Source organism: Rhipicephalus microplus, chromosome 1 (genome assembly GCF_043290135.1).
Source record: "Rhipicephalus microplus isolate Deutch F79 chromosome 1, USDA_Rmic, whole genome shotgun sequence".
Classification (NCBI taxonomy): Eukaryota; Metazoa; Arthropoda; class Arachnida; order Ixodida; family Ixodidae; genus Rhipicephalus; species Rhipicephalus microplus.
In genome coordinates, this window is record NC_134700.1 from 34,616,092 (window position 1) to 34,636,309 (window position 20,218).

A 20,218-nucleotide genomic window follows, 5' to 3' on the forward strand; every position below is an offset into this window, starting at 1 on the left:
CGGTGCACTTATAATCAGTAAACACTAAAAAGTATTCAGAGAAACTAAGTTATTCGAGACCATAAGCAATAAAAAATTGTAGTAGTATCTTTTGAGGTGAAGTAATGACTTCAGGTGAGTGGGTGCTGACACCTACTTGATATCCCAGTGCTCACTCTACTGATTGATCTCGGCAACTCCGCTCGAAGGTTGCCTGGCATTAGCACTGATCACTGGATTTGTTGCAAAGTGAAATGCAAGAAGGGCAGACCAAGTGGTTCAAGGACACTTAAAAGTCTTACTTTATTCATGTCAGTACTAAAAAAATAGGAGGCTATCTCGTATTCAGGAAATAGGGGTCAAAGGAAGCCTTGCTTTGGTGGAACTGGCTTTTTATATACTTTATGTCGCATTGTGCAATGCTCCCACGTGCTAAGCAACACAACTCATGCTACAGGCAACATAATGATTGCGGCTAAAGCCACCTTCACAGCTACGTTACAATTACTTTAATAACAACCCTTACACTTTCCTTGGCATAATTGTGAGTAAGTTCTCATTATGCTGTCTAACAAAGAAAATAAGACCCCAAATAAACCCTAATTTTTTATTCATAGTGAAGGTCTCGTTCTGGCAGACCTACTGTCATAGGGTAGTATGCCAGGGAATATTAGTCAGCTGCCAGCCGTAAGAACATTACCTGTTGTACGATGCCTATAGGCAAAATCAAGTGTCCCACAATCGCTGCAATGGCACCAGGCAGCGCTGACGGACACTACCACATTTAAATGCACATACATATCCCATAAATTGGGCGGGGGGATGGCCGGCATGGTAGCTCAGTTGGTAGAGTGTCGGATGCAATATTCGAAGGTCGCAGGTTCAGTCCCTGCCCACGCCAACTTTTCGTCCACTTTTCTTCAGAGTTACAACAAAATTACTTTATAATAACAACTATATTTTTTGGCATCATTGTCTGTCAGTTACCACAAACCTTACCAAGCCTTATTAATGAGAACTAACGAACAAAGTGCCAAAGAAAGTATAGTGGACGTTATTAGTTTTGAATGTAATGTAAATGTAAAAAAAATGAAGGTGAACGAAAAGATCACTTTTCGTGAGCTGACACTGAACTTGTGAACTTCGAATTACACATCCGATGCTCTACTAACTGAGATATCGCGGTGGCCATTCCCTCGTCCACTTTATGGGGGACATATGTGCACTTAAACGCGACTGCGTCAATCATCGCCACCACGTGCTACGCGACACCAACAGGTAGAAAAAGTGTTTTACACTCGCCTTCATGGTTCCTAGTAGCACTGACTCACGCTGGCACTTGGACATATGTGCACTTAAACGTGAGTGCGTCAAGCATCGCCACCACGTGCTACGCGACACCAACAGGTAGAAAAAGTGTTTTACACTCGCCTTCATGGTTGCTAGTAGCACTGACTCACGCTGGCACTTGCAAATGCGCATATATACTGGATAACGAGGACGAGGGGATGGCCACCGTGTTAGCTTATTTGGTAGAGCATCGGACGCGTTATGTGACGGTCGCAGGATCAGTCCCAGATCCTGGCAGGCAATTTTTTCGTCTACTTTAATTTCTTCTCATTTACACAGCATTTACTATACTTGTGTCCCCTTCACTTTTTGTGGCATTATGGTAGGTTAGTTCTCAATAATATTATCTCTAGCAAAGAAAAATGAAGCTTTAAAATCTTTATTTCTTTCTTTCAACCAAGCCACGTGACTTCTCTATTGTGCAATACTGAGTAACACACAAGCACTAACATGTCTTGTGGGGACATTCATCTGCAGTATTCATCAAGACAACAGCACTGGTATTCTAACAATGGAAGAGACTCTCCACAGAGAATAAAAGTTCATTGTGTTTGAGAGCTCTCTTCATGAACGGCTCCATATGTGGTCAAGTAGTTGGCAACCTGAACTTCAGCGTCATGGGAACTCTGGTTGTTGTAGAGGGGGTGTGCGAGCAACTGCAGAAGCTCCGTTGGAGAAGCCAGCCACTTCTTCGAGGTAGTGGGGCTGGAGCCCGCAGGTTTCTCCTGGCCGCTGGCATGCTCTATTAGAGCTGCGTGGTGGCTGCAACCATCCAATGCCTTGGTGCTCAAGTCATCACGGAGTGTGCCTTCTACAACTACCAGAAGGCCTACTTGGTCCCTGCAGTAAAACAGGTGCACTTATTGATCAACATCTAAATATAACTATAGCAAGACTTGTACACATATTACACAGCGTGAACACAAATGCTTATACTTCTCTTGCATTAAAGTGAATCTTGCTTTTTAGCATAATTTTGCCATAGATTTACACATTGCAAAGCATTTCCTTCCATCTGTATGTCTTTGTTGATGTTATCTAAATTCAGAACAAGTATTCATTTTGTATGAAACTTGTACAAAACTAGCCCATCTGATTTTTTGGTTACAATGCGAAAGAGAAGCCTAATAATTTTGCATGCTAATATCAAAATGTAGAAACCAGTGATCTGAAAAAATCATAGTATTACAAATAGTTTTAGAATACTGCCTCATTTATCTTACTGTGTAATATGAATACTCATGATAGAACTGAGTTTGAGATGATGAACTTGTACAGTGATAAAAATGTAGCAGGGGTGGAATACTTGTGGGCATGTCGGCATGAAACATCATTGCTATTATACCAGGCCCTGGAAACTCTGCGCTATCTTCTGTTTCAAAGAACATGCACGCTCGTAGAAGTTGCTGGGCATCCTAAGATCCGGTTGAACGGAGTGAGGTTGATGTGAATGCTCGCATTCATTGTTTTTACAAACAAAACGTCTATGTCCCGTAAAGAGCTTCTCTTTTGTTTATACGTTTTTTCTTATTCCTTATTTCGTGAATTTTAAATCAGGTGAAGCGCAAAAAGTGATTGATTTGCGTTCGTAGCGCTTGCCGTCGCTCCTTCTTGCCTCTCGATCAGCGATATTAGAAGCTGGATCTCGCTAAGTTAACTCGGTCGGTTACCGTGTACACTACGAGAAAGATAAAGACAGCAACTTGTGGGGGGCGGAGAATGAACCACAGTGAGCTATGCCGAACAAGTAAACCATCCATTCATCGAAGGCTTATTCGGGCAACATGTTTTTCGCGGCTTTGTGGTGTGATAACCAAGTGATTTCTAGTTCCGCGAAGGTTTTGCAGCGTTTCCTAAAAGCAACGGATGAACACAAGAACTTGGACCAATTATTGGAGCAAGTATTGATTTTGCATGAGTACATATGAGCAAAGCCAGTTCTCTGCAAGCCAGACTGGACTGAGAGAAGTGCAGTGTCGCTTGACTAATTGGTGAAGACAGCAGCTAAGCTCCTGTAGAAAAAATGGGTATATTGAATGGCTTGAATGCGAGCGGGCTCGGCTACATTGTTTTAGCTAGTTTTACTTTTGGTAACTAGTTCAAATGATGACGAATAATTATAGGCCACTTCCTGCTTATGAAATTCTTGTAGCCGTGGTTTAGAATTTTGTGAGTCCTTACTTTTTATGATGTCACTCGAATACATGTCAAGAACTAAATGTTTCTAAATATTATTACAGAGAATGTCGATGAAGGCAGCGTTTTGACAAGTGAACTTTCTTCATCAAGGCAACGCTGTTGCTCTCACGAGGACAAGTGAACTTGCTGAAACACTGTTTCTAACGACATTTTTTCCCGAATAACTTCTGATTGCTTCAAGCCCATTCGTGCCTCTGAACTTCAGTCTCGTTTGGTACTCAATTTGTGCGCCCGTCGTCATAACAAACGTGATTGAGTCAAATATGTGTCCTATCTGCAATCGTTGATGATTTTAACATTGGTTGAGATATTGGGTTCAAATTTTGCTCATTATGTCTATATGTCAGTTGTAAATTGAAGCTGCATCTATAGATTGACACTTTCACACTACGTGTATGTACCTATTTTTCTATGCAAAACATGCAATCAAAAAAGCATTTAATTCATGTCGATTGAGTTTCGTCTTGCTGTTAAATCAGTCAGCTTAACTTTTGCCTCTTCGAAAACATGAACAAACTTTTAAAAAGATTACCTAAGTTTTATGGCTGCATTGCCCAAGCGGCCAGCGAACCTGCAAGAAGGCACGAGCGCATTCCGCTTGCATGCGAAGTGGAAGAGGAGGGCTTCAGCGGCAAGCCTCCTCCTTTCAAAGTTTGTCCTTTCCCTCTATTTGGCGACCTAACCAGTGACGTCATGAAAGAAATTTTCTGTTCGCGATTTATTTCTAGTAGGATGCCCGGCTACCGCCAGGGGTAAAAGCAGTGCTTCTGCTGCTGATAGCGAATACATGGGAAGTACAGGAAGTTTTCGCCCCATGACTATACTCTGGAATACTAAAAGAACCTATGTAATTTGCCACCTGTCTTTCCAGCTCTGCCTTAAAAAACAAGCAGCCACGGTGGTGCACTTGGTGATGGGCGATGTGACTCTCCTGGCTGCAGCGCCAGGTATCTCACGTACATGTGTTTGCCATGCAGAATGACTGTATTTTACACACTGAGCTGATGCAAGTTGGAGAGTTAAACTTGCAGTGCTACAAGTATACTTTTCAAGTGCTAACAAGAGACCTCTTGCTACAATTTTGTTCACTGTCACCCGAAGTCCCCTACAATGTCTCTGTGGAAAAGCAAGGGCTTGTTAAGTGCCTGACTGCTGTTGAGAATCTAGGCATCCACATACGCTTGTTGACAATAAGTACCATAGCGCGAAATTTGCAAGTGAATCTATGAAACATGAAGTTAATAAAAGTATATCGTTATGTGAAATCGTTCAAAACTGTTTTAAGAAGGAATGTTGAATGCAAGGGGGGGGGGGGTACCGGAGTTTTATCACTCTTGTAGAAAGCACTGTGTGTGCCCACAACAGCAGGTCCAAGGGGCTTATTAGGCATCATTTTTCCCAGATCGACATCCTAGTGTCAAGCTATACTACCGCAAGCAAAAGGCAAACATACCACATTGGTATGATGTTTGGCACATTGGTAAAGGTAAGCATATACACTGTTTATAAAGTTAGTGTGAAACATGTAGAGAAATTTGCCCCACTCTAATAAGTTATCTAAAAAGGCTGATATTTACACATGAGTAACATCTTGAAAAGTCGCTTTTTAACTTGTAATCATAATAGACACACTTGCAACTTTCCCATTGCATGCAAGATCTAATTACAATATTGAAGACAACCAGCAATAACGTATTAGCTTATAAGAAATCCTGGGACTAGTGTAACTTTGAAGAAACTTGTACCGAAAATTTGCTGAAATATTTCTATCTTATTCTTCATATTTGTAGCGAAAAAAAAGTGCAGACACAATCAATAAACTCACACACAGTACAAGCACTGGTCCTACGTATGTGTTCCTTATGTGTGCATCTGTTTTTTTTTCTACGAATATGAACGCAAGTGACTCGAAACAACTAGACCCCACCACCACATCGGCTGCTCAAACATGGTTTTACACGCAAGCGCATCCCCAATTACTTCCAGTAGCGACATTGCTCTCAGAAAAACTTTTCTATTTTACAGTTCACTATAAGAAACAGAGCTGACACCGAAATTTCTGTCATCTGAGCTCTATTATTCTATCACAATAAAAGAAAGTCCCTGTACTGTACATGAAAATCCAATACCTGGCAGTGTATTTTAAATGAGGTAAATGATTGGGAATGTAATCTGAGGGTGGTAGGTTTGGTTACTGCAGGTACAAAGCTGTCTTTTTTTCACTTTTATGTCACAATTACTACTACAGTACCAATAAAAGAGCACAATTAACACACTCTATACATTCCTTGGTTTCTGTATCAGCTAGTTTTCAATAATTGCATATAAGAAAGCTTGAAGGCGACCCTCTACTTTTTGTAATGTCACTACTGCTGAGCAGCTTTCAGCTGGTGCAGCTTGTAATAACTGTTCAAAAAAGGGGTGCGCATCTGGTAAGGGGTGTTGACTGTTTATTGAACAGATGCACTTCTGACAAACTGTGACCGTTCAGATGACAAGCAATGACAAGGTAACAGTTAAACAAAAAATTCTTCTGAACAAGCGTGTAATACATATATGCTAAAAACAGAGCCTGAAGGGAAATATAAGGTTGTGACCGTGCCACACCATGCGTGCTTCTCATATTCATGGTAGTGACCAGCTGCACCAGATTATTTTTTTTTATTGTCACACGAACCCCTCCCCCTCCAAATGTGGATTTATATCATTCATGAGGTAGGTTGACCTACCATCAAGTAAATATGGTAATTACTTATATCTTGTAATGTGTCCTTGCATGATAGTGACATTGTCTCTCTTCACCATGCAGGCTACGATAAGGGCTGTTGAAACATGCCATAGACCTCCGTGAACTCTCATCATATAAGGAGAGCTTTACAAGCAATGAGGCAGAAAATCAATGGCATACATCCCTCACCTATGAATGGCCCCCTAAAGAGGAGCTCATTGCTCAGAGCCACACACGCTTTCCAACATCATCGACCTCGAATCAGTGACATGCATTCATTCTGATGATGTTAGTTTGAGTTCAATGCCCCCAAATAGTGATGCAATAATAATGAGGTGCGCTATAGTGAAGGGTGCCAAGAATTTCGGTCAAACGATGTTCTTCAACATGCACCTAAATCTAGGTACAAGGCCTCAACCATTTTCGCCTCCACTGAAGATGCAGCCACCACGGCCAAGATTTGATACAGCGTCCTTCGGGTTATCAGTTCAGTACCACGACAACTAGACCACCCTGGCGGGTAGTCACCAATACTTAGCACAGCATCAAAAGCTTACCCTCAAACTGGCATCCAATCTATTTTCACGTGTGTGTGTTCTGGCTGACTGCACACAGAAAGCCACTGTGTATATTGAACGAGAGAGCTTCACTGGATTGAAGCAACATCAAAAGCTCAGTGAAACAGAGAAAATGCAACCGTAAAGACGACACAGCTGAAGGCTTCCCACTCTGGTGAATGGGGCAACGTCAAAAGGACAGTTAAGCAGACAGAATGCAACCTTAGTGATGACGCAGCTGAAGTCTTCTGACACAAGTGCGATGAAACAAACCTTCTTGGCAGTTGGGCAACCATGCAGCCATGACTGATTTGTGGAAAGCGCTGTCAAATATTATTTTAACGTGTGTTCTATACGGTTGGCAGCACACAGAGAGCCACTTGGTGAATCAAGCGAGGGAGCCACAATTGACTGAAGAAACTGCCTCCCTGAACAATGCAGCCATAATTGCTTTTCGTGAAGTGCATGAAATGTTATTTTTAGATGTGTGCTACGGCTATCAGCACACAAAAGCCACTGTGTGAATTGAGCGAGAGAGCTACATCATATTTTCGTTTCTGTGTGCTACGGGAGGCAGCCCAAACAGAGCTAGATCAACTTGAGATGACATCACAAGATTGACAGATGACTAGATGGGCATATTTCAGAAATGCCCCTCATTTCTTGTTTGGGTGAGTCTTCTGTTTGGCAGTTGCTTCTGTTTGGCAATTGTGCACCTACTCTTTAACTGTTGACTAATGAAATAGTCTGCGATTACCATCATAAGCGATGCGATAACCAAGTCCTGCATACTATTCTCTTGAAAGATTATGCACGAAGCGCAACTATTTTGGAGCGAGAGATTGTATCGCAAGTCTATTGGAAAAAACAAACCTGTGCAAAAAAGGTCAACCTAAGAGGACATGAATGGGGAAATCACTTGTGCGCGGATATCTTTGATGCGTAGTTGAAAGCACAGGCCGCTTGCAGTTTAATTTCGAGCTAAGATATAAATACTTTCACGTGCGCACAGAAGTATTTCGGAAGCCCACGAGTCGGCTGACGGAAACGGCTTCCGGGTGGCGGTGACTACGCACGCAGGTAATACAACTGTGTTGCGTCGCCTAAGCCTCTACCGAATCCACCGCGTGAAGAAGCGGTTCACTAGAAAGTGATAATTCCTGAAAGAATGCATCAGATGACATTGCTTGAACTGCAACTTCAAAATGTCTTTTTGTTTGTTTGATACACTACTACCTGTGCACTTCTATCTGAACCGCGATGCCGTTCTCCAGCACGCAGCACCGCGGAGTGCAGCAGTCCGGACTTTCCCGATCAACTTGCGGTATGTCGCGACAGCAGAGTTATTCAATTGCCATTGGCACTGCTCCACAATGCCTGCTGTCGCACCTGCACTCGCGAAAATCGGCCTAAGTTGTCGTTATCGTGGACACCGCACAAACACCGCGAAATGAAAGACAATCACAAAATTCTTTCTACGCTCGTGATTATGCAGCACAACGTACAAGTTACACGCGCGACAGAGCAAACGCAGATGAGAGGACGAACAAGTATCGAACAAAAAGGGCTACTTAAATCATTTACACTTACCCGTGATCGTTGACATCTTCGTGGAAATCCGGTGAGTCAGGTGGCGGCGGATCACTGTTGTAATCCTCGGCACGAAGCGCAGAATTGGGAAACGGTGTGTCGCTCTATGGTTCCAAAAGCATTTCGTCGCTCATTCGGCGCAAACGCTATTCAAGTCCAGGGTCCATGGTGAGCAGTGGTCCAAAGCGCCGTTAAACAAAACATTGGCTGCCCGCGTTGAGCGCACAAACAGAAGATCACCCAGCTGGCCCAGCCGCGGTCAAGCGCCTGACTGCCGGTGGCTCTGCTTTGGCTTTGACTTACCGGAAGCAGAGGATACAATGTCACGCACGCGTTCTGCCCCGTCACATCGTGACGCAGCCTCCATGAAGGCGGAGCTTAGCCCGGAGCGCTCGAAGGAAAAGTTGAGGGTGAAAGGCGGAGCAGAGGAGGAAGGTACTTTTTCACTCGTAGCTTCGTTAATAACGGGTGTTTCGGTCGGAAAGTCTTTGTAAGCCAGATTCCGCTTGCAAAGATGTTACGCTGATATTGTATGAAATGGCCGAGTGTATTGAATGAATCACACGATTATGAGAAGCCTCAAGAGCATTTGTGAGGAATATCTGGCGAGGATTCCAAATGGCTGATGCGTACTCTAGTTTCGGCCGTATTAGTGTTTCGTAAGCTAGTAATTTGACATGCTCGGGAGCAGTTTGTAAGTGACGTCGTAAAGAACTCAAATGTTTTGTTAAAAGGTGCAATAACGTTGGTTCCATGCGCACACTAGTCGAGGTTATTCGATATTGTCACACCTAAGTATTTATAATGGCATGCGGTTTGTACTTGCTCATTTGCTGTTTCATACTTGAGTTTTAACGTGCTAGAACTGCAGAAAAAAGACGTTGTTTTGCGTTTACCTCTATTTAAAAACATTAACCAGCTTTGAGACCAGTCTTTATAGTTGCAAAAGTCCTGTTGAACAACAGACTGGTCAGTAATGTTAACAACTGAACGATAAATGACAAAATCTTTGGCAAACATGCGGGTTTTACTAGGAATATACAATGGTGGATCATTAAATATTAGAAAGAGTAGGGGGCCTAACAACGAACCATGAGGGACGCCAGATCCTACTGAAACAGGCTCATAATTGCTGTTATTGACGCGCACCGACAGCAGGGGATGATGAACGGCTCATTCTAAGTTATAACTGTGGGTTGTGGATATAGTCGGGAGAGTTTTATTTGTAAGCGTTGATGAGCAACCTTGTTGAATGATTTCGCAAATTGAAAACAAAAAAAAATGGAATCACTGTGTTTGAACGTTAGTATCTAGGTTTAGGTGCAGGTCATGAAAAGAGACAACTGTGTTTTGCAAGATAGTCCCTTGTGGGATCTATGCTGAGAATAGCGAAAAAAAATCTAGAATCACGGAAGCTAGTTATATGAATGTATATGACATGCATCACGGTCGTACAAAACACTAATGTGATGGGAATGGAGCAGTGTTTAGGGGTGAACTATAGCTGCCTGATTTGTAGACTGGAATGAGCTTGGCCATTTTTCACTATTTGGTAGGTTTCCAGATGACACTGTCTGGAAAAACAACAGCATTTGGTATGCTGTGGAAATGAATTTGGTGTTTTTCAGAAACTTCGATGTGATTTCATTGGAACATCTGATGATGACAGGTAAATGTTGTCGAATATGTTCGAAATGCCGTCTACCGAGCAGGTGAATGGACGCATTGTAGTTTCAAAAGGGATAAAGCGTGTGGCGCATTGTCGGCTAACGTACGGATATCATTGTTATTGTATAACTAGGCTGATACTCTGCGCTAAGCATTTTGAGAAAAATCTACGCCACAAGATTAGATACGAAAAAACAAGAAACGACGAACTCGCGCGTGCTTTCTTTCTTGGTGTTCTCCCAAGTAACGCAGTATGTTATCCTAACGTTGAATAAAAGCGTCCAGATGTCAGTCATCAACGTTGCCTAAATGCCTGCAACGTCTTGTTTTTGGTCACATCATAACATTACTTGTAACATTCAGGACGATATGTCAACGTCCCGGATACATTTTCAACATCACCGCAATGTTTTCGCAACATAGCAGCAACGTAATGTCAACATCTCAGCAACGTGATGTCAACATACGAGCAACGTGATTTATTTATTTATTTATTGATTTACTTACAGAATACTGCAGGCCCGACTTGGGCCCTAGAAGGAGCATGCCGGCAACGTGATGTCAAAATTGCTGTGTGAAGTGTTGGATTTCATGCGACGTGCGCAGCAAATATATACTACTGTGTGTGCGTTATTAAAAAAAGGCATGTTGACTTGTAACTGAAACCACCCCGAATCTTCTTGCTAGGAAAAAAGCTCTGGGATGGTGTGAAAAATTATATTATTGTCTATGCACAAAACCTGTTTCCTAACAGCACTTTATCAACAGCTTCGCACATGCATAAACAAGTGGTGGTTGAACAGCCAAGCTATAAAAATATCGAAACGCACTTGTGCATGTCCGTAAGACCAAAAACACACATTTCAAATCCCAAAGCTTCCAACACATGTGATATTCATACTGCATTTTTAAAGCATTGAAAAATGTGGTTTTGCTTTGTGTAAGCAATGACTACAATAAGTAAGCATGTGTTCGGGGTGAAGTAGTTTAGTGTGCAGAATTGCAGCAACCATGAGGACATGCAGTCACACAGCTTAGACAGTAAAGAACATGCCGAAGGGCCTGAATGCCATATGAAAGAAAAAAAGAAGACATTTATTTACGAAGATTACTTACTTCTTATTTGTTTGTCGTAGTCACAGAACAAGTCATGAACGGGAGTGTTACAAAACACATTTTAAGCATTCAGTAATAAATAAGTTGCAAGTTTTTTTCTTACTATGTCAACTGCTGGATCGTAAAAAACAAATACACGTGCAAAATGAAAACAAAACTTGTTTATACAATCCTAGCAAAAGTTTGACGAAAAAATCTTTTATCTATAGTATTTACAATATCAGTGGGAAAGTGAATAGGCAAAGAAGAATACACTGGCAAACCTGTTATGTGTTAAATACATAGGAGGACACGAATACCATAGACAGCCATTGCTTTTTCAGTAATTTTCCAACAGTGATGCATGCATTGTATACAATGATGATTGCTACTGCTGTTTTCTGTCTATGTCAAGATATCATGAACAGAGACAATACAGCAGCATTGAAAAACTGGCACATCCCACTCAGGTACAGCTTGTTTTGACGAAGCTTAAAAGGTTCAATACAGGAACTTGTTTTTGCCAAAAGAGAAAAACTTGCCGATATCTGTGTAGCAAAACATGTTGCACTTCAAAAGAAGCTTATCAGTTTGAAAGCAACTGAACTTCATGATTACTGCCTGACACGCATTCAGCAAAAAGCAGCTCATTAAATGCGGCCGATTGATTACTTAAAAAATATACCTTTGAAAGTTAAGGTAGCTGACACTCGGTCAGAAAAAGGGAAACGCGATATGTGGAGCAACTGCTCACTGTAATTCGCGCAAAACAGTGACCTCCCAGCCACAATCAAGTGAGAAATATTGTTCACGAAACGAACACACAAGGCATGCAACTATTTTCTGTTCAGTTCATTACCAAGTTGTTGTCCTTTTGTCCACTGGATGATTGAACTGCCTTGACACAATTATTTTTGTTCATTCAGTCCAGATTTTATTATTTGTATCTAGAGGTGAGCTAATGTTATCTTTAGATTGTTATGCACTGCTCTGCATAACTGTCTAGTATTTTTCATTTGTGCATTTCTTGTGTTGTGTGTGCCACAAATTTCAGCATTCCAACTTTTTTTGGATTTGCAGTGAATGCAGCTTCCATGTTGATACTTTGTAGCGAGTGGTTATGTTCATCTTTGGAAAAGTGGCAAAGTATTGTCACTTGTTTATGGAAGTCGTTAGGAAAGAAGTGAATTTTTCGAAGGTATTCAGAACGAGTATTACGACCGAGTACCCTGTTTCTCACAAAAATATAACACCATATATGTCAACTAAGGATACACATACAATGATACTTGTGGGCACAGAAACAGCAGCAGGCACAGGAAATGCGATCTTTTAGAGTAGAATGACAAATCGACACCAACCTGCATCATCATCAGAGAAGCAACTAACAGCCATACCTCCACAACAGTTCACATGCCCAGTGGAGTTCACATATGCAAACTGAGCAGCATGTTGAAATTGCCAGTCTTTGTTTGAGACTTTACCAATGTCGTTCGACTTGAGTGAAGAAGCTTGCCAAGTAGAGTACGTCTAAGCGGGGTACACTGTCGACAATGTCGGCAAACAGCAATTGCAGGGTGATGGCTGTGACGACCGTGGAACAAGCCATGATGCGAGGCAATCGGTTGGCAACGCGGGCCTACATTATGAAGAGGAAGTGATTAGACCCACACTAGTAGCTTATCAAGTAAAGAAAATAACTAAATGGGAACACTTCTCTAAAAATGAACAGAATCAGCTGACAAAATCTGTCTGCGACATCCCATGAAAGCTGTGCCAGATCTGACAGAAAGCTATGTAACAATCTAGCAGTGAAAAACACAGCAGTGAGGAAACTTAAATAGTGCAGAGATGAAATTTGGGAAGCTTTATTGAGCTGAATGATTGGCTCTTTACTCATTACTGATGGCAAAGAATCAACACTTAGAGCATACTTACGGTCTTATTTCAGTTCTCTAGCTCAAACATATTCAGTCTACTTACTTATTTTCAAGGTGGCAATGTTCTTTGAGCTAATTGATATCCATGATACACAAAGAAAATTGTTAGTAGTTTAAAATTGCCATATATTGTGGTGCTTACCAAACAGATGTCACTCACAGCATAATATTCCTTTCTGTCATTCCTCATCAGCGGCATTGGTGGCAAAGTAAGATGAAATTCCGCTGCTCATTTTCTTTTTCCGGCACGTTCACTGTACCTAAAACAAAATAGAAAAATTCATCTGAAACAGCAAATTAAAATTATCAACATGTTTTTTGGTACACCACAGTATGCAGCAGAGTTATAACTAAGGAGCAGATGTAAAAATGTTCCAAAAGGCAGGCCAGTTCATGAGTAAAAATATATACTTATACATAACACAGCAAAATATAGCAAAAGATACATAGACGTTTCGCTAAATATGCAGCTGGTATCCTCAGTATGCCCTGGCACCAAATGATCGGAGGTTAGACAGTTTCCTGCTTGTTTCGTTTGTCGCTTAGTATGCGGCCGCGCTTGTTGTCGCGCGCCAACTCGTCAAATTAATAAATCACGACTCTAGAAGATTTTTCTTGACCTACTTTTGTTCCCGAGCTAGCGTTGTCTAATTACTGAAGTTGAAGGCATGTCCCGTAGTCGAGCAGTGTTTGACGAGTTTTGTCTTGTAATGCGTGGAATGGGTGGCTTTTGCAATGTCTCCTTTGTGCTCTTTGAGCACTGTTGGTCCCTTCCTGCCTATTTCAGTCATGCATGTGGTGTGTCATACATCACTGATCAGCACTTGCTGTCATATAGACGGAAAACGTGGTTGGTGAATTGTCAAAAGCCATTATCTGAGCAGGTTTTTTAACAACACCCACAAACACATGCAAAAGGGAACAATGAGTGTGCCGCGAAAAAACACAAGATCCATTGCTTCTGCACCTTACGTTGAAGGCTTTTCAGACTCTGTTCGAAAAGCACTTCGTCTACTGACAATTAAAACAATTTTTAAGCCTAATTGTACCTTGGTAAACTTGCCCTCTAAGCCCAAAGACAGCACCCCTGCGAATGATCAAAACGAGGTTGTTGACAAGTTCTTGTGTGATGGTGGTGACACCACTTATATTAGCAAAACTAGCAGGAAGTGGTCAACGAGTTTTAATGAACACAAAGGAGACCTCACAGAAACGACGCATTCTCAGACAAAGCTCATCAAACCCTGCTTGAAAATGAGGTATGCCTTCAACTTACGTAATTCGTTGACGCTGGCTCGGAAACAAAAGAGAGGGAAGAGAAAGATTTTCGAGTCGTGGTTAGACCGTCATGAACAGCCAGCGTGCAACAGCGATCACGGCTTCCATCCGAATCAGTAGACACATACGAGGCAAGCAGTGAATTCTGCCACCTTCGCACATTTGGTGCCAAAGCACACTGAAGAAGCCACTCACATAGGAGGCGAAATGTCTGTGTAGATTTGTTACATTTTGTTGTGTAAAGTCGGAGTACATATTATAATCACTAAGGCGCTGAGTTATAATTCCACGTTAATTTGACATATGTTGAAATATTTTCAGAGAAAAAAATGTTTATTCAAGGAAAAAGCAAATATTTATCGACTTGCTTTCTATCTTTGCGTACATAATTCCCTCCTGAAGCAAAATAAACATTCCTACTCAGCACTCATGCCTTGCGTTGATTACCAATAATCTACCATCCGTTAATTATGCTATTGCTAGTGAACTGTTTTCTTGAAAATTGTTATCTAGGCATCTCTTCTATTTGGCTACACCACCTGTGTTAATTCAAGTAGTGCAACAGTTGACTACCAAATTTTCGGTTATTAGTTAGCTCAGCGAGTGCTGCTTAGTCTTTCAGATTGCTCCTTCTAAAATTAAAGCGTCAAAAACTTGATCCAATTTCATGCATTTGCCTTAAGTAAGGCTTTCTATTTTTTTAGAATAGGACAAGCTTAGTTTTTTGCTCTACACTTTGTCGTATAAGATTAAAAATTTATGTACTTTGTTGTCATGAGGACACTGTATCAGTGGCTTCGCAGATGCATTTCCCTTGAATATGATGTTAAGCTGCAAATTCACAACAATACACAGCTATTTAACGTACAATGACTAGCCTTCATTATACTGGTATAACTTATGTTAGCAACATTTTGCCTCGTGCAAAGTAACCTAATACCAGCATTTATGACATTTCCTTTACAACGTACAGTCTCTCTGACACTCAGATTACTTTATATGCATCACTCTATAATGCCTCTATCGGAGCTTAAAGCACACTGAACAGCCCCGCCGCGGTGGTCTAGTGGCTAAGGTACTCGGCTGCTGACCCGCAGGTCGCGGGATCGAATCCCGGCTGCGGAGGCTGCATTTCCGATGGAAGCGGAAATGTTGTAGGCCCGTGTGCTCAGATTTGGGTGCACGTTAAAGAACCCCGGCTGGTCGAAATTTCCGGAGCCCTCCACTACGGCGTCTCTCATATTCATATGGTGGTTTTGTGACTTTAAACCCCACATATCAATCAATGAAAGCACACTGAACAAAAACAGGAAAAAAAAGATGAAAGCATCGAAATTCCACTTAAGAGCAGCTTCTGTTCTGACAAACCATTTACTTTGAGTGTTTCTGAAGATCTGCCTGTATTTTGGAAACATTGCTAGCAGGCCGCGGCTGCACACCAGTATTTGTGAGGCAGCGCCTTCATGGGTATGGTGTCAAACGTCCCTGCGGCATGATGTCAGACGTCCTGTTCTGCTACTTCCCTTTCTTCACTTCTGTTTTACATCCTGCACTCTTCCTTCAAAAGATGTGCTAAGATGGCCCCCTTTTCGGTGCTGTACTCTCCAGCCGGTAGCATTAATCACTGCTGGTGCTATTCATATTCATTGTAAGAAGAAATACGAATAGCACTAGCAAGGTAATTTAGTGAGTCCAGAGACACGAGCGATAGCTGGCGAGGTTTGTAAACCCGTTTCAGGGGATGTTAAATCTCACCTCCTCTACTTGATCACGTGGCCACTAGATGTGGCAGCTTGCGAAAAAACACCAGAGCACATGACACGTGCTCTAGCGTTGCCTTTAACAGTGGACCCCTCTGGACATATACTGCGGGTGTTGCGCATGGTCCGCTTGATACTTATGTCACTACGTACAGAAGCTACCCGGAAAACTATCATTTACTACTTTCAGGATATCATTAGGCCCCTTTTTCATGCCTTGCAGTGAGCGAAAAAATGGTGATTTCATGGGCATGAACGGCGGAAGGAATTTGCCAGCCAAAACATTACTAGCCTCATGAATCGCTAAACAGATGTATCGGTTGCCCATTTCTCTTTTTTTCTGACATTGCTACTTTAAACCTTCAAGAATATGAATGGGAATCGGCTTGACATCGGTCATGATGTGGTGCAAGCCTGGTAAGTTGACAGAGGGAACGATGAGGTCCAGCAGCGCAACATTCATACTTAGATGGCGGTCTCACACTTACATACATGAATACTGTGCTCAGATTTAGTGAAACGTGAGGGTCAATTATTTCAGCTGTAAAACAAGTTTTGCTGGATTCGCAATTTATTTGTGAGACAGATGCGAATTTCACCCGCTGATTTTGAACAACAAATCTGTCATAACGATGTCATATTCACGCAGATTTCTAATTCAAAAAGTGGGTATTTATTTTGATATTCCTTAGGCAATATTCAATTTAACGGATCGTGAAGGGTGAGCGCCTCAGCTGCGTCTGCACCCCACACTTTCTGCCGCTGACCCCGTTTGGACGCGGGGTCGGCTTTTTCCCACGGGGCTGCCTGAATGTGGAGCGGCACCCCGTGACAAATTGTTGCGCCCAGCGGACGCCAACACCGCGACCTCAGTGTAAAAAGTTAATAATACTTGCGCGCTCTTACAAAATAAACAGCACAGTACACATGGTCGGGAAAGTTTAGAGGCCTTATCAAGCGTGAAAAGTCCCTGTCGCTGTCCACACAAGTGCTAAATAAAGTCATTGATTGACATTATAGATCGCCAAAATTTTTGAAATCATGACGTCAACAAGTCACATCGCCGCTTGGTCTAAATTGGTCAGATCTCCGAGAAAATGACAAACCGCGTGAGGTGCAGAAAGCTTTTGGCGAGGGAATACAGTCGATCTAGAAGCAGAAAAGGATGGCTGACTCAGCGTTAAAATCCTCTAACACAAACTTGGGAGTCTTTTTGGGACAGAAATTTCACGCCCCACCTGCAAACTTACTGAGCTTTCAAGAATGTGACGGTAGAGCTGTCAGAATCTGATCAGTTTGTGCACATGATACTGCAGATATTTTCATTCCGGTTTTAGAACAGCAGCACAGTGGTGTGGTATACGAAGTGATCACACGAAACGATTGCTTCCTTAGTGCTCACCTATGTGAGTACTCATAGCGCTAGCATGTGATATGGTTATCGCGAAAACTCAAGCACAGTCTTTTAATTTTCAAGGTTCCAATTCTTTCGCTTCAAACTTTAAATCGCATCCCCTCTCCCACCTCCTTTGTGCTTTTACCATCTTGAGTGTCTGGACAGCACGCTAGCTGATTGGGACCCTCGGCTAAGCGAGTGGAAGCGGAAAAACCAGTCTGGGTATTGCATTTGTCATTTGGTAGGGGAAGGAGAATAGGTGGCTCACACATTTGTGGTTGCACCCAGTGAGCACTCGAAGAAGTTCATAGGAGAAATACGCTTGAGCGCGTCTACGTTCTCTGCGAACGTCTCATTTTCTAGGTGTCTATGGTGGCTGGCGCTGAGAGTAAATGCGTTATGTCCCGCTTTCGTCAGTGCAGGCTGGGTGCCTAGAATGTAAACATAACATAACCTACATGATCAAATGGATTATTTGCCAAAGCTAAACTTTGCTAGAGGTAAATGGTGACCATCTTGTCTATGTCTTTCAGTTCAAGCTTTATTCCTGGTACCTCTCTGCTAGACCAGTCACTGCCCACTACAACAAGCAAATCGCATCACATCAATGATCTTCTAGGATACAATGATCACTCGCAATACAAGTGTTACCGTAATTTGAGAGTAAGTATTACGCTAACAAACACATTTTTTATGAAGAAGTTGGAATACCGGAAATACTGTTTCCAAACTTCAGAAGCCGTTAAGACACTTGACGTTCGTTTTGATGCGCGTGTCTGGGATTGCTATAGAGCTCACGCAGCCATCCGCACTTTTTGCTGAAGTCAGAGAAATATGGCTCATTAACCCACGATTTATTCTATGGGTAATGGCACGTGTAAGTTTGTTTTCTACCAACTTGCCCACAAACAATTCACAAACTTGTCAGTGGGCCTTTTTCAAGTCTGAAAAGCACCTCTACGAAGGTCACCGAAATCAAAACTGGGGGTCCCTAGACCCTGAAGTTATCTGCCATGCACTGGTAAAAAAAATCTCGGCGGCTTAGTATTCTTCAGGAATGATTTGCAGATAATTCAAGCTACCTTTCAGTTAGCAACTGTCACCATTCTGTGCAACGTTTATAGACGCTGCTTGGCCTTGTGACCTTCCCTCCTCTCCCAATAAAAAAACATGACGCACGTCATATCGCCACCCCTTCACATGTGCAGATTAGTCTCTCGAAAAAGGTCCAACGTCATACTACCGTTCAACCAGCGTGACGTGCAACACGCACTGCCAAACATTCCTCACCTCCCCACGAAGGAAAGACCACCAGGTAATGTCCTACGAGTCTCAAAAATAGAAGGCAAGGTCAAGTTTTCTGTGTATTTCAGAAACGCTTCTGCAGTCCCCTGGCTACAAAGGCGAGCAGCCAAGCAGGTCCTGGAATGCTCGGCACAATTGCCAAACCGCTTGGTCCGGAATGTGGCATGCTTTGTTCCCTTCTTTCTTTGTGTCACTCCATCTCTTTCTCTCTTTTAGCAGCCTCTTGGGGTTATATTGTGTATTGGAGACGTAGCGACTAAGTTTACCCACTGGGATAGACACTGAAGTGTGAAATCCGGAGAAATAACCCATACGTGTTTCGGCGGCAGAGTCATGTTTAGCGGCATCACTTTTGACCAACGTCAGAACAGACACAAGACAGCCTCATGGTACTTTTCACAGATGACGCCACCACGAAAAAATGTTTGCAATATTTATTATTTGTTGAAAATCTTTTGAATCAAGCGCTGCTACGCAGAGTTAGTGAGAACTGGTAATTACAAATGGCATAGTCCTGCTAATATGCAATAATTATGAATTAGCACTAAAGAGAGTAAATTTGCGCAAACATGTCAAGGAGAAATTGAGCTCCATTCACTATGTCTAATATTTTGCTAATTAACTTATGGCAATTTTCTCTGCATAGAAATTCTTGCTGCTTCAATATATAAAATTTCAGATTTGCATCTTGGATAGTTTTTCCACCTCATCGATAATGCCTGAAACAAGTGGATCCATAAATTTGTGAATTCAAGCAGTTATTATTCATGAGCTATTCGTCAGAACGCGAAACGACTTCGCATAGACATTAGGTACATTGTAGCCTGGAAACCCATTCATTATTGTTGTTCTACACAAAAAAAAAGAAAATGTTATTCACTCATAAGCCTACATTGTTCTTCTCATTTGGATTTAAGCCTGCATGACTTTTTGATTGCTTTACTAGCTACATTTCTTCATAAAAACCTCGCATAATGATTTTTCAAGAGGCTCAAGCAATTTCATTTGGTTATGTTGAACAGTTTTGCCACACTCCCAGTGCAACAGAGGCTTGTACAGCAAAAGCGCTGGTCTTTGCTTGCATTGTTTTGAATGCTACGCAAAATCGCTTCAGACTAGGCGACAATACTAGCTGTCATTAAAACGTGGAGAATGTAAGCTTTCTAATGCAATACAATTCACATATATAGGCTGAGCATGGAACGTCAGCAAACAGTGATTAAAATGCAGAGCGGGTTCTGCCGGAGTGGGACCGCCACCTTAATAAATCATTTTGTCGGGCTAGTTGGTACATGCTTACCTAATTCTAAAAAGATGCATATTGTCACGGGGTCGTGACGTGGCCAAAGACAGGAGACTTCGTGTTGGGATTT

At 42.1% G+C, this 20,218-nt stretch overlaps 1 non-coding gene across 1 annotated transcript; it reads left to right on the forward strand.

Annotated features, from left to right (window-relative positions):
• Positions 1-807: 807 nt before the first annotated feature.
• On the forward strand, positions 808-880 carry TRNAL-CAA (transfer RNA leucine (anticodon CAA)). The gene has a single exon. It is a non-coding gene; the product is annotated as a tRNA-Leu (tRNA).
• The last annotated feature ends 19,338 nt before the right edge of the window (positions 881-20,218 follow it).